This window comes from Saimiri boliviensis, chromosome 19, assembly GCF_048565385.1.
Source record: "Saimiri boliviensis isolate mSaiBol1 chromosome 19, mSaiBol1.pri, whole genome shotgun sequence".
NCBI classification, from domain to species: domain Eukaryota; kingdom Metazoa; phylum Chordata; class Mammalia; order Primates; family Cebidae; genus Saimiri; species Saimiri boliviensis.
This window is the reverse complement of record NC_133467.1, coordinates 45,964,949-45,977,583: the sequence shown is the minus strand read 5'-3', so window position 1 is coordinate 45,977,583 and position 12,635 is coordinate 45,964,949. Positions and strand designations below refer to the sequence as shown.

Below are 12,635 nucleotides of genomic sequence, written 5' to 3'. Positions count from 1 at the left end.
TAACACATTTCTATTCGGTGATACTAATTATTGTAGATAATGTTTTTTAAATAAAATTATTACAGCCATTAGTTCTCTCTCTTCTCCTCCCCCCCACACTGGTCTCCTCCATTTTCTTCTGGCTCTGCTTCCTTTTCCCTTCTACCTTCTATCTCGAATTCTTTTGCTTATCTATCATTCATTCATTTAATCTATATTTACTAGCACTTAAAGCTTCTTTAGAAGCTTCCATACTTCTGCCAAGATGGCAGAATAGGAACTGCTCTGGAGCACAGTTCCCAGTGAACGCAATGCAGAAGGCAAGTGACCTCGGCATTTCCAATCGAAGTACCAGGTTCACCTCAATAGAACTGCTTGAACAGTGAGCATAGCCTAAGTGGGGCAAAGTGAGGCAGGGTGGAGCACTGACTCACCTGGGAAGTGCAACTGGCTGGAGGATGTCCCTCCTACCCAACAGAGGCCATTGGGGAACTTCTAAAGCCACTCCTGCACTTCAGTTCAGATACTGCACTTGTCCCATGGTCTTTATATCCCACACCAGGAGATTTTAGCTGGGCCAACAAGCGCTGTGGCTGACCAGTATGAATCTAAGAGGCCACTTCAGCCAGTGCCATGAGTTTTCAGCACAAATCTCAGTGGCCATTTTGGCTGGCACCTGGAACGCCTGCAAGACAGAGCCTCCCACTCCCCAGAACAAAAGGGGAGCTGAAGGCAGGGAGCCAAGTGACCTTGAGTGGCAGGTGTCCCACAACAAAGACCAGCCAACTGAAGCACACTGGCATGACAGTTTTACAGTCAGCAGAACAGTTTGAGCTCAACCCGCGATGATGGAGCTCGGTGAGGGGAAGGGCATCCGTCAATGCCAAGGCAGTTCTAACCTTACCTGTGTAAACAAAAGCAAAGTTTACACAGCATCTGGACTGAGCCCACAGCAGCTCAGCAGTGCCTCTACAGGCAGATTGCGACTAGGCTCCCTCCTTGCTGAGCAGGACACCTCTGACAAAAAGGCAGCAGCACATCAGAGACTTATAAATAAACCCTATCTTCCAGGGACAGAGCACCTGGGAAAGGGGTAGCTGTGACTTATACTACAGCAGACTTAAACGTCCCTGCCCAGCAGCTTTCAACGGAGCAATGAAGCTCCCAGCACACTTGAGCTCAGATAAGGGAGAGACTGACTCCTCAAGTGGCTCACTGACCCCAATATATCCAAAAGGATACCTCATAGAGGAGAGCTCTGGCTGATATCTGGTGGGTACCCTTCTGGGATGAAGCTACCAGAGAAAGGAACAGGCAGCAATCCTCGCTATTCTGCAGCCCCACAGATGATTCCCAGGCAAACATAGTCTCCAGTGGACCTCAAGTAGTCCTATAGCAGAGAGGCCTGTTGGAAGAAAAACTAAAAAAAAAAAAAAAAAAAAAAAAAAAAAAACAGAAAGAGAGAGAAAGACATAGCTTCAACATCAACAGAAAGAATATCCACTCAGAGATCCCATCCAAAAGTCACCAACTTCAAAGACCAAACTTAGAAAAGTCCACAAAGATTGGAAGAAAAAAATACACAAAAAATGAAATCGCCGCAGACCAGAACGACTCTCCTCCTCCAAGGGATCACAACTCCTAACCAGCAAGGGAACAAAACCGGATGGAGAATGAATTTGATGAATTGACAGAAGCAGGCTTCAGAAGATGTGTAATAACAAACTTCTCTGAGATAAAGGAACATGTTCTAACCTAATGCAAAGAAGCTAAAAACCTTGAAAAAAGGTTAGATGAAATGCTAACTAGAATAATCAGCTTAGAGAAGAACATAAATGACTTCACGGAGCTGAAAAACACAGCACAAGAACATTGGGAGAAGTGCCTCATGTAGGTGATGGGGGGATGCAGGCAGCAAACCACCATGACATGTGTTTACCTATGCATCAATCCTGCAAGATCTGCACATGCACTTCAGAACTTAATTACAAAAAAAAAAAAAAAAAAAAAAAAAAAATCCTGACCATGGGAAGGGAAATCAGAAAAAGTGAAGAGAAATAGATCATGATCCCCAAGGATTCTCCTTTACTTTCAGGGAAGCAACGGTGTACAATAATAAAAATGAGGATTATCTGTCTCCAACTAGGAGCCTTCCTCTCTGGAAGCTTTCCTGAGAGCCAATTTCAACATTGGGTACTAATTCCCTGAGTCTAATCTTATAAAGAAAGTCTTCCTAATCCTATGTTGGAAAGACATGGAAGAACAAGGGGCATAATTAATAAAATTTGAACTGGAATTTATTTCCTAATGAAGTTTTAAAAACAAACAATTTCAAGGTAACTAGAGCTTTGTTTTACTGAGCTCTTCTAAGCATTATAATATGTTACAAGATAGTGAGTCGTCAAATTAGAGTGAATAATTTAGTTCCTCTGACTTAAGTGCTTCAGAATATAGGAGAATGAATACATTTAATATTTATAGTCTTCACCTCTGAGATATGTGTAATCTTTACAAATATGAGTAACATACTAAAAATATTATATAGAGAAATGTTACAGTACACAAATGCAAAATTAAAAGTGACATAGAAGATAAATACTATGAATCCTTGCCTAAATATATATTTTCTTCAAATTAGAATACTGTTAAAGTGTGTTCTATAATCTCCTGTTAAATTGAAACATTTGATGACAATCCATGTATATGAACATCATCAGTTCATTGTGAAAAAAAAAAAAAATAAGAGAGAAAAGAAAACCAAAAACTGGCAAATGAAAAATCTTACAACTACTGGATCTATTCTGTGTATTTTTATGTGTCGTGGGTGATGTTTATAAATAAAAAAGCTCTCTAATTGGCTTTAAAATAATGAATGTTTAAATAAATTATTTTTTTCAGAAAAATTAAAACTCTAATACCTTTTACTTCACATGACTTTAGAAATATTTGAGAAATAAAGACAGTTTTAAAGTTTATTGGTAAAATAAAGACATTAGCTCTAAATTAGGCAGGTCAGATATTAGGTTTGTAAAATGCTTTAAAGTAATAAACTGCTTTTTTTGACTTTTAAAATTTGTTCAACTTACCTGCTTTGGAGTCACTAGATTCTCGGTAAGGTCTGGGAACATGTGGAGTTAGCCATGCTCCCTGGCTATGCTTTAAAAAGTCAGACATTACATGCACTTGTGTCTGGTGTCCTAGGCTTCATACTTAGTACAAAATTAAAATCACTTACCTGCCAGGTGTTTCACCAAAAAAAAAAAAAAAAAAAAAAAAAAAAAAAAAAAATTGCTAAGAGCTAACATAGTAACATGTAATTGAAACTAATGAAAAAGTTTTACATGGAAGCTTTGTGGAAAAAGTGAAATGTGCTTTCAGTAAAACATTATAAGGCATTAGAATGTAAATTTTTGCTTCATTCAGAAGGTTAAAAATTGTTTTGACTTAAATAGAATGAAGCTAAAGGTTTGAGCAAGTTGTGGAAGGTTTGTGAACTAGTCATCTTGTAAAAGAAACACCGTGTGAACACACTGGCTAAATTTAAAGGAGTATTGTTCAGTTTTTCCATAAATTGAACATTGGAATAAAAACACAACAGGGTTTTCTTAGAGCACTAATTTTGTTTAATACAAATTTGTAAAAGGTTATCAAAAGCTTATAAGAATTGCAACTTATAGTCAAACTGATGAAGACTGGATGAATTCATCTTTAAGGTTTTATTAAAAATTTGAGTTGACATTAACAGTACACTAATGCAAGAGAGAAATTTGGCTTTCTTTCTTGAATATGATTTTAACATAATATTAAAGAATAAAAAATATTTCTGTCTCTCCTCAAACAAATTACAGGAAAAAGAAGGGAAAGACGCACATTGCTTGAAAAACTGAGTCTTCTATCAATGAGTAAAGGCTTTTGCCTTTAAACATTTTTTGAGTTACCATTTTGGTTAAATGAATGACTTACTGTGACCTGGCATTCCATTTTATATCGAATGTTTTAGGCCTTTAGTATATTTATATCAATATTAATATATTTGATACACTTCCCCAAATCCAATTTTATCTTCAAAATTAAGTCTTTTTGACTTCTTAATTTGGAATGCAAAAGAGGGCACTGAAAAATCGAAAAGAGAAATATATGGAATTACTTGACATATTTTTACATAAGGAGCACTGTCAAAATAAGAAATATTTTACCTTTTTCAGATTATATTGTAATCAATATTGATATATGTTTGAAAATTGTATGAAATTCCTAAAATTCCAATAGGTCAAAAGATATGCTATCAATTATATTGTTTCCATGATAAACTGTAGACCACAGAAATGTACAAATTTTCTTTTCAGTCATGTAACTATAAGTATTTAACAACGTTTTCACACTTAACTGCTTAATACTAATGCAGTTTCTGAAAACTTCACAAGCACAAAATGTCCTAGAATATGGTGTCTTTTAGGAGGTTCCTGAAATAATGGAAAGTCAATGAAAAAGAGCTCTTGAATACAGATTTCTGGAAACTTCAGAATCACATCATTTCTCAAATAATCCCAAATACTTAAGGACTGTGTAAGATTTCCTGGAATTTTAATGAAAAGACTTATTTGTTTTTAAAACTCCTACCCAAATAGAAGAAAAATTAATTCAATACCAAGAAAACACTTTGTCAGACTGTCATTCTTAATCAGCTGTCATTCTAAATTGTTTATATATACAGTTTGAATGAACTCCATGATCTAAGTCAAGTTACCTATGACAACCCATCAGTAACAACTACTATGAACCTAAATTGGAGAAACAACTGATATTTAAATGGATATAAGTTCAAAGTTAAGCATGGACTCATGGAGAACCAAGACAGCTGCCTTGTCCTTCCTGGGTCCATACTTAAAGTTCCTCTTAAAGGAGAACTAGAAACCATTGCTCAAAGAAATAAGAGAGGTCACAAACAAATTTTTAAAATCCATGCTCATGGATACAAAGAATCAATATTATAAAAATGGCCACATAGTCAAATTAATTTACAGATTCAATGTTATTCCCATCAAGCTACCATTGTCTTTCTTAAGAGAATTGGCTAAAACTACCTTTAATTTCATATGGGATGAAAAAAGAGCCTGCATAGCCAAGCAAAAAGAATAACGCAGGAAACATCACACTACCAGACTTCAAACTACATTATCAGCTTACAGTAACCAAAACAGCATGGTACTGGAACCAAAACAGATATATGGACCAATGGAACAGAATAGAGGCCTCAAAAATAATGCCACACATCTACAACCATCTGATCTTTGACATACAAGACCAAATAAATAAATAAATAAATAAATAAATAAATAAATAAATCGAAAATAAACCAATGGGGAATAGATTCCCTATTTAATAAATGGTGTTGGGAAAACTGACTAGCCATTTGCAGAAAACTGAAACTGGACCCCTTAATTACACCTTACACAAAAATTAACACAAGATGGATTAAAGCCTAAAACAGAAGACCTAAAATTATAAAAACCCTAGAAAAAAACCCTAGGCAATACCATACAGAACATAGGCATGTGCAAAGACTTTATGACTAAAACACTAAAAGCAATGGCAACAAATGTCAAAATTGACAAATGAGATCTAATTAAACTAAAAAGCTTCTGCACAGAAAACTAAAATGAAACAAAACACATCTATCATCAGAGTGAATGGGTAACCCACGGAATGGGAGAAAATGTTTGCAATCAATCCATCTGACAAAGGGCTAATATGCAGAATCTATAAAGAACTTAAGTTTACCAGAATAAAACCAACTCCATCAAAAGGTAGGTAAAGAATATAAACAGACACTCCTCTAAAGAAGACATTTATGAAGCCAACAAACACATAATGAAAAGCTCATCATCACTTGTCATTTCAGAAAAATAATTATTGGAAAAGTCAGAAAACAACAGATGCTGGAGAGGATGTAGAGATATGGGAAATCTTTTCCACTGTTGGTGGGAGTGTAAATTAGTTCAACCATTGTGGAAGACAGTGTGGTGATTCCTCAACGATCTAGAAATAGAAATGCCATTGGACCCAGCAATCCCACTACTGGGTATATGCTCAAAGGATTATAAATCATTCTACAACAAAGACATATGCACACATAGTTTCACTGCAGCATTGTTCACAAGAGCAAAAACTTGGAACCAACCCAAATGCCCATCAATAATAAACTGGATAAAGAAAGTGTCACACATATACACCAACAGCCATGAAAAAGAATGAGTTCATGTCCTTCTCAGGGACATGGATGAAGCTAGAAACCATCATTCTCGGCAAACTGACACAAGAACAGAAAACCAAACATCACATATTCTCACTCATAAGTGGGAGTTGAACAATGAGAGTACATGGACACAGGAGGGGAACATCACACTCCGGAGCCTGTCGGGGTTGGGCCTAAGGGAGAAATAGCATTAGGAGAAATACCTAAGGTAGATCATGGGTTGATGGGTGCAACAAGCCCCCACGGTATGTGTATACCTATGTAACAAACATGCATGTTCTGCACATGTACCACAGAATTTAAAGCATAATAATAAGAAGAATAAGAAATCTACTTTTAATTATAAAGCTCTTAAAGAAAATCCTTTTGAATCTCTTACTACCACATCATAGCTGGGACAAACTGCTGATATTTTCAAAGTAACAAACATCAAACCAGAAAGAACTAGATTTAGGAACCAAACTCAGGTTGCTGTAGGGAACAGGGCAGAATGTTAGGATTGAAAGGTCACCACTGCTCCTTCAGTCTGGCCTTGGCTGGCAACCTTGGCTGACAAAAGATGGCCTAATGTAGACAGAAACTCTTAGGCTAAAAAAAAAAAAAAAAAGGAATTTCTGCTCACTAGAAAATACATACGTGGCAGCTACAAAGTTTTAGCCAATTCAGATGACTTGCTTCCCAAAATTTGGAATATTCCCTTGGATTTGACCAAGTCATAAAGATATGGTCATACTTGATGGAAGAAAAGTGAAATAACAACAAAATCTAAAACATAAATAAAAAAAGTTAAGCAAAATTAAAAATGCACAATAAATATGATTACTGAGTGCTGTAATATTAAGGAGAAATTAAAACCAAGTGGTTGGTAATCTTAACTTTTAGTCATTAAGGAAAAATTTTAAGACAAATCTCTAATTTAGCCACTTACCTGGAAATAAGGCTCAGGCTGATGACTGTTCTCTACCATCTTAGAAGTAGGAAAAAAATCACACTCACCTTTCCTGTCAGAAGCAAGCTGAGACTCAAGAAAGGAAGTGCCTGCTCTCCACCATCATGGAAGCAGAAAACCTGTCTTCCTCACCGGAAATGAGAAAAACTTCACAAAAGGAGCTGTAAAGCAAAATCAACCTTAGCTCTGAACCAAATTTTGGGAGATCTGGGACTCTCCAGGGGGCAGAAGCTCCCAAACCTCAGCAAATTATCTATCATATTGGTTTGAACAATAAGGATATCCCAGGTTGGTATCAAGCAATAATAACATTTATCAAAGGTCAGGGCCACATTTGTAATGTTCTCTCTCTCTCTGTCTCTCTCTCTCTCTCTCTCTCTCTCTCTCTCTCTCTCTCTCTCTCTCTCTCTTTTGAGGCCGAGTCTCTCTATGTTGCTAGGCCTCAGACTGGAGTGCAGTTGCGAGATCTCAGCTCACTACAACCTCTGCCTCCTGGGTTTAAGCAATTCTATGGCCTGAGCATCCCAGGTAGCTGGGACTACAGGCGCATGCCTCCACGCCCAGCTAATTTTTTTGTTTGTTTGTTTTGTTATTTTTAGTAGGGACGGAGTTTCACTATGTTGGCCAGGATTGTCTTGACTTCTTGACCTCAAGATCCATCCGCCTTGGCCTCCTGAAGTGCTGGGATTACAGGCTTGAGCCACCGTGCCAGGCCCATGTCCTTCTCTTTTTATCTTTATTCGTTTAGCCTGTTTTGTCAGAAACTAGGATTGCAACACCTGCTTTTTTCTGTTTCCCATTTGCTTGAAGGATTTTTCTCCATTCATTTTGAGCCTATGTGTAGGAGTTCATGTGAGATTGGTCTCTTAAAGACAGCATACTCAAATGAGTCTTGGCTCTTTATTCATCTTGCTGCCCTATGTCTTTCAGTTGGAGCATTTAGCCCAATTGGTTAGCACTGATATATATGGATTAGATCCTGACATCACGCTCCTAATTGATAATTTCACAGACTTGTGTATGTGGTTGGTTTTTTAGCATCACTGATCTGTGTAATTCAGTGCATTTTTGTAGTGGCTGGTGATGATCTTTTCTTTCCATATTAATTTCTACTTTTAGGAGCTCTTGTAAGGTAGATCATTGGATAATGAATTCCCTCAGCATTTGCTTGCCTGAAAATGATCTTATTTCTCCTTCACTTATGACAGTTTTGCTGGCCTTGAAATTCTGGGTTGAATTTTTTTCTTTAAAAGTTGAATATCTCTTCTGGCTTGTAGGGTTTCAGCTGAGCAGTCCACTGTTAGTCTGAAGGGATTCCTTTTGTAGGTGACCTTGTCTTTCTCCCTAGCTGCCTTTGACAACTTTTATTTCATTTTGACCTCGGAGAACCTGATGATTATGTGTCTTAGGGGTGTTCTTCCCGTGGCATATCTGAGGTTCTCTGGATTTCCTGAATTTGAATGTTGTTCTGTCGTGCTAGGTTTGGGAAATTCTCATGAATGATATTCTGAAATATGTTTTCCAATTTGGTTACATTTTTGTCATCTCTTTCAGGTACATTAATAAGGCATACATTTTGCCTTTTTACATAATCCTTTATTTCTCAAATATTTTGTTCATTTCTTTTCATTCTTTTCCCACATTCTTGCCTCTTTTCTTTCAGAAAGCCAGTTTTCAAGCTTTGAGACTCTTACCTTTGCTTGGTCTATTCTACTAGGTGGTCTTGCACATGAGATGGTGCTGGTCTGACCTCAGCACTCCTTAGTCTGCTTGCCTCTCCCAGGACCCCAGCCTGGCTACACCTGCTTACAGGGCACCCTTGGGTGCCCACACACATTACAAGAATTTTTATAATGCAATCACACACAATTACCATGTGGCTGCATTATAAAAATTCATGTAGTGTGCTTTTCAGCTCTATCACATCAGTTTATTCTTTTTTAAAAAATTGTACTTCAGGTTATAGGTATATGCAGATCATGCAGAATTGTTGCATAGGTACACTCACGGCAATGTGGTATCCTGCCTCCATCCCGTCACCTACATCTGGCATTTCTCTTCATGTAATCCTTCCCTGACCTCCCCACCCCTTGGTGTCCCCCTGTTGGCCACCCCCAAAAAGACCCCAGTGTGTGATGCTCCCCTCCCTGTGTCCATATATTCTCATTATTCATCACCCGCCTATGAGTGAGAACATGCAGTGTTTGATTTTCTGTTCTTCTGTCAGTTTGCTAAGGATGATGGTTTCCAGATTCATCCATGTCCCTACAAAAGACACAAACTCATCGTTTTTTGTGGCTGCATAGTATTCCATGGTGTATGTATGTCACATTTTCCTTTTCCAGTCTATTGTCGCTGGACATTTGGGTTGTTTTCAGGTCTTTGCCATTGTAAACAGTGCCACTGTGAACATACGTGTGCATGTGTCTTTATAATAGAATGATTTATAATCCTTTGGGTATATACGCAGTAATGGGATTGCTGGGTCAAATGGAATTACTATGTCCAGGCCCTTGAGCAAGTGTTACACTGCCTTCCACAATGGTTCAACTAGTTTACACTCCTAGCAACAGTGTAAAAGTGTTCCTATTTCTCCACATGCTCTCTGGTATCTGTTGTCTCCAGATTTTTTAATGGTCACCATTCTAACTGGCACGAGGTGATATCTCAATGTGGTTTTGATTTCTCTAATAACCAGCGATGATGAGTATTTTTTCATATGTTTCTTGGCCTCATATATATCTTCTTTTCAAAAGTGTCTGTTCATATCATTTCCCTAATTTGAATGGGTTTGCTTGCTTTTTTTCTTGCAAATCTGTTTTACTTCTTTGTAGATTCTGGATATCAGCCATTGGTCAGATGAGTAGATTGCAAAAATTGTTTCCCATCCTGTTGGTTGGCGGTTCACTCTAATGATTGTTTCTTTTGCTGTACAGAAGCTCTGGAGTTTAATAAGGTCCCATTTGTCTATTTTCGTTTTTGTTGCCAATACTTTCGGTGTTTTAGTCATGAAGTACTTGCCTATACGTATGTCCTGAATGGCTTTGCCTGGGTTTTTTCTCTAGATTTTTTATGGCATTAGGTCTTATGTCTAGGTCTTTAATCCATCTGGAGGTAATTCTACTGTAAGGTGTCAGGAAGAGGTCCAGTCTCTGCTTTCTTCACACTGGTAGCCAGTTTTCCCAACGCCAATTATTTAACAGGAAATCCTTTCCCCATTGCTTGTGTTTGTCAGGTTTGTCAAAGATGAGATGGTTGTAGATGTGTGGCATTGCCACCAGGACCTCTGTTCTGTTCCATTGGTCTATGTCTCTGTTTTGGTACCAGTACCATGCTGTTTTGATTACTGTAGCCTTGTAGCATAGTTTGAAATCAGGTAGCATGATTCCTCTTGCTTTGTTCTTTTTGCTTAGCATTGTCTTGGCTATGCAGAGTCTCTTTTGCTTCCATATGAAGTTTAAGGTGGGTTTTTCCAGTTCTGTGAATAAGTTCATTGGTAGCTTGATGGGGACAGCAGTGAATATATAAATTACTTTGGGCAGTATGGCCATTTTCACAATATTGATTCTTCCTAAAAATATGAAATGCTTCATGAATTTGCATGTCATCCTTAAGCAGGAGCCATGCTAATCTTGCCTGTATCATTCCCATTTTAATATATGTGCTGCCATAGCAAGCACTGGTAAGGTTCTTTATACCAGCTCTATTGCCTGTTAGCTCCTGCGATGTTTCACAATGACTTTTGGCTTCCTTGCATTGGATGATGACATACTTCTTTCACTCAGTGAACTTTGTTTCTGCCCACATTCTGAATTCTACTTGTATCATTAAAGACATGTCAGCCTCTGATCAGTTCTGAAAACTTGAACAGGCTGAACAGTTGATGTAATCATCTGGAGGAAAGAAGGCATGCTGACTTTTTGAGTTTCAGTGTTCTTGCACTGATTCTTCCTCATCTCTATGATCTTATTCACCTTCAACCTTAGAGGTTGCTGACCTTTGCACAGGATATTTTTCTTTTATGATATTTGATGATCTTTTTGGTTTGATTGTGGTGTAAGGCAGATGCAGTCAGCTGGCTTTGGTTTTGGAGGATTTTAGGGGGCCAATATTCATCTCCCAATTCCTAGACTGTGTTCTTTAACTCTGGGAAATTTATATTGGGTTTCAACTTTGTTCTCTGGCTCCTCAAAGTTTGGATTCTACTGCACTGAAGGCTGCAAAGTGTGGCAGCTGTGGCAGAGTGCTAGCAGATGCAGAAGTGCCTGCCTCCCTGTTGGCATTCACCCAATGGTGGAAGTGGTGGAGGCAAGACCACTTTGTGGGAGCCAGGGGACCCCTGCTCTGTGTACTGTTGCACTGGAGGTGCAGGCTGGGGTGCTGGCCTGTGCAGGTTTGGGTGCCTTCTCTGTGACCCCCTAAGCAGCAGCAGTCACTCAACGCATATTAGGGTCTCTTTTTTGTGCACAACATTAGCACAAGGGCAAGTTGTTGGCAGAGTTGGTTCTATTGGTTCTGTGCCTACCATCGCTATCTCTTCAATGGGAGTTCAGGTGGGTTGAAGTGTGTGCTACAGTCCCATGTGCTGGTAGGGCAAGTACAGCAAAATCCACTCATGTAAACACACAGCAGCAAAGCGATGTAGGAAGTTTGTGTATAAAGAGCTGTAGTATGGAGAGGCAATGTAGAGGTTGGTGCATGCCTGAAGGGTCCACGTTGCTGCATCTCTTCACTGCTCAGGCATGGTCCACTGGCACAGAAACAAAGGTGTGGGCAGCTGAGAGTGCCCTGTAGGCAGGTGTGGCCAGGCTGGGGCCCTGGGAGAGGCAAGCAGACTAAGGAGTGCTGAGGTCAGACCAGCTTCATCTCATGTGCTAGAATGCCCAGCAGAGATCAGGTCTCAGAGAACTCTCTGAAAAGTGAGGCCCCAGCACAGCACAGCTGCTCTACAAAAACGTGGCCAGACTTCGTTTTTAAGCAAGTCTCCTTTTATTAAGAGGGAAACTCGCACACCTTATCTCTGCTGGGCAATCTTCACATGAGATGTGGCTGATCTGACCTCCACACTCCTAAAGTGCTAGGATAAAGTGTCTCATAAGACCAAGTAGAGCCTAGAGAGATAGCTGTGCCTGCCCTCTGAGCTTCACATCAGCTGGCTTCCTGCTCCATCACATTGCTTGTCTCCTGGGGGCTCTACCCCAGAGAGATGTGAGTTAGCCATCGCTTAGTGTAATTAGCCCAGGATGGAGGGTCTGTGCTGTGGGCCCAAGCCAGGGTTCCCTGTCTCGTGATAAGCCATGGGGGGTATGTGGTATCCACAAGAGATGGACTGCCTTGTTCCTTGGGTCAACTGCAGCTTGTTAGAGTTATCAATATGGCACTTATGGTTTTTGCTTTCTTGATATTCTGAAGGTAACAAGGGCAGATCCACTGCAGAGGCAGTGGCAGAGA

At 39.1% G+C, this 12,635-nt stretch overlaps 1 protein-coding gene, 1 long non-coding RNA gene and 1 other non-coding gene across 4 annotated transcripts in view; all 3 read right to left on the bottom strand.

The window, feature by feature from the left end:
- The window catches only part of LOC141582279 (uncharacterized), a 267,838-nt gene that overhangs the window by 141,031 nt on the left and 114,172 nt on the right, over nt 1–12,635 (bottom strand). The window lies entirely within an intron of this gene.
- Nucleotides 1–12,635, bottom strand: part of LOC141582299 (uncharacterized) — a 91,539-nt gene that overhangs the window by 50,426 nt on the left and 28,478 nt on the right. The window lies entirely within an intron of this gene.
- Nucleotides 10,758–10,864, bottom strand: LOC141582347 (U6 spliceosomal RNA). The gene has a single exon (XR_012515214.1). It is a non-coding gene; the product is annotated as a U6 spliceosomal RNA (small nuclear RNA).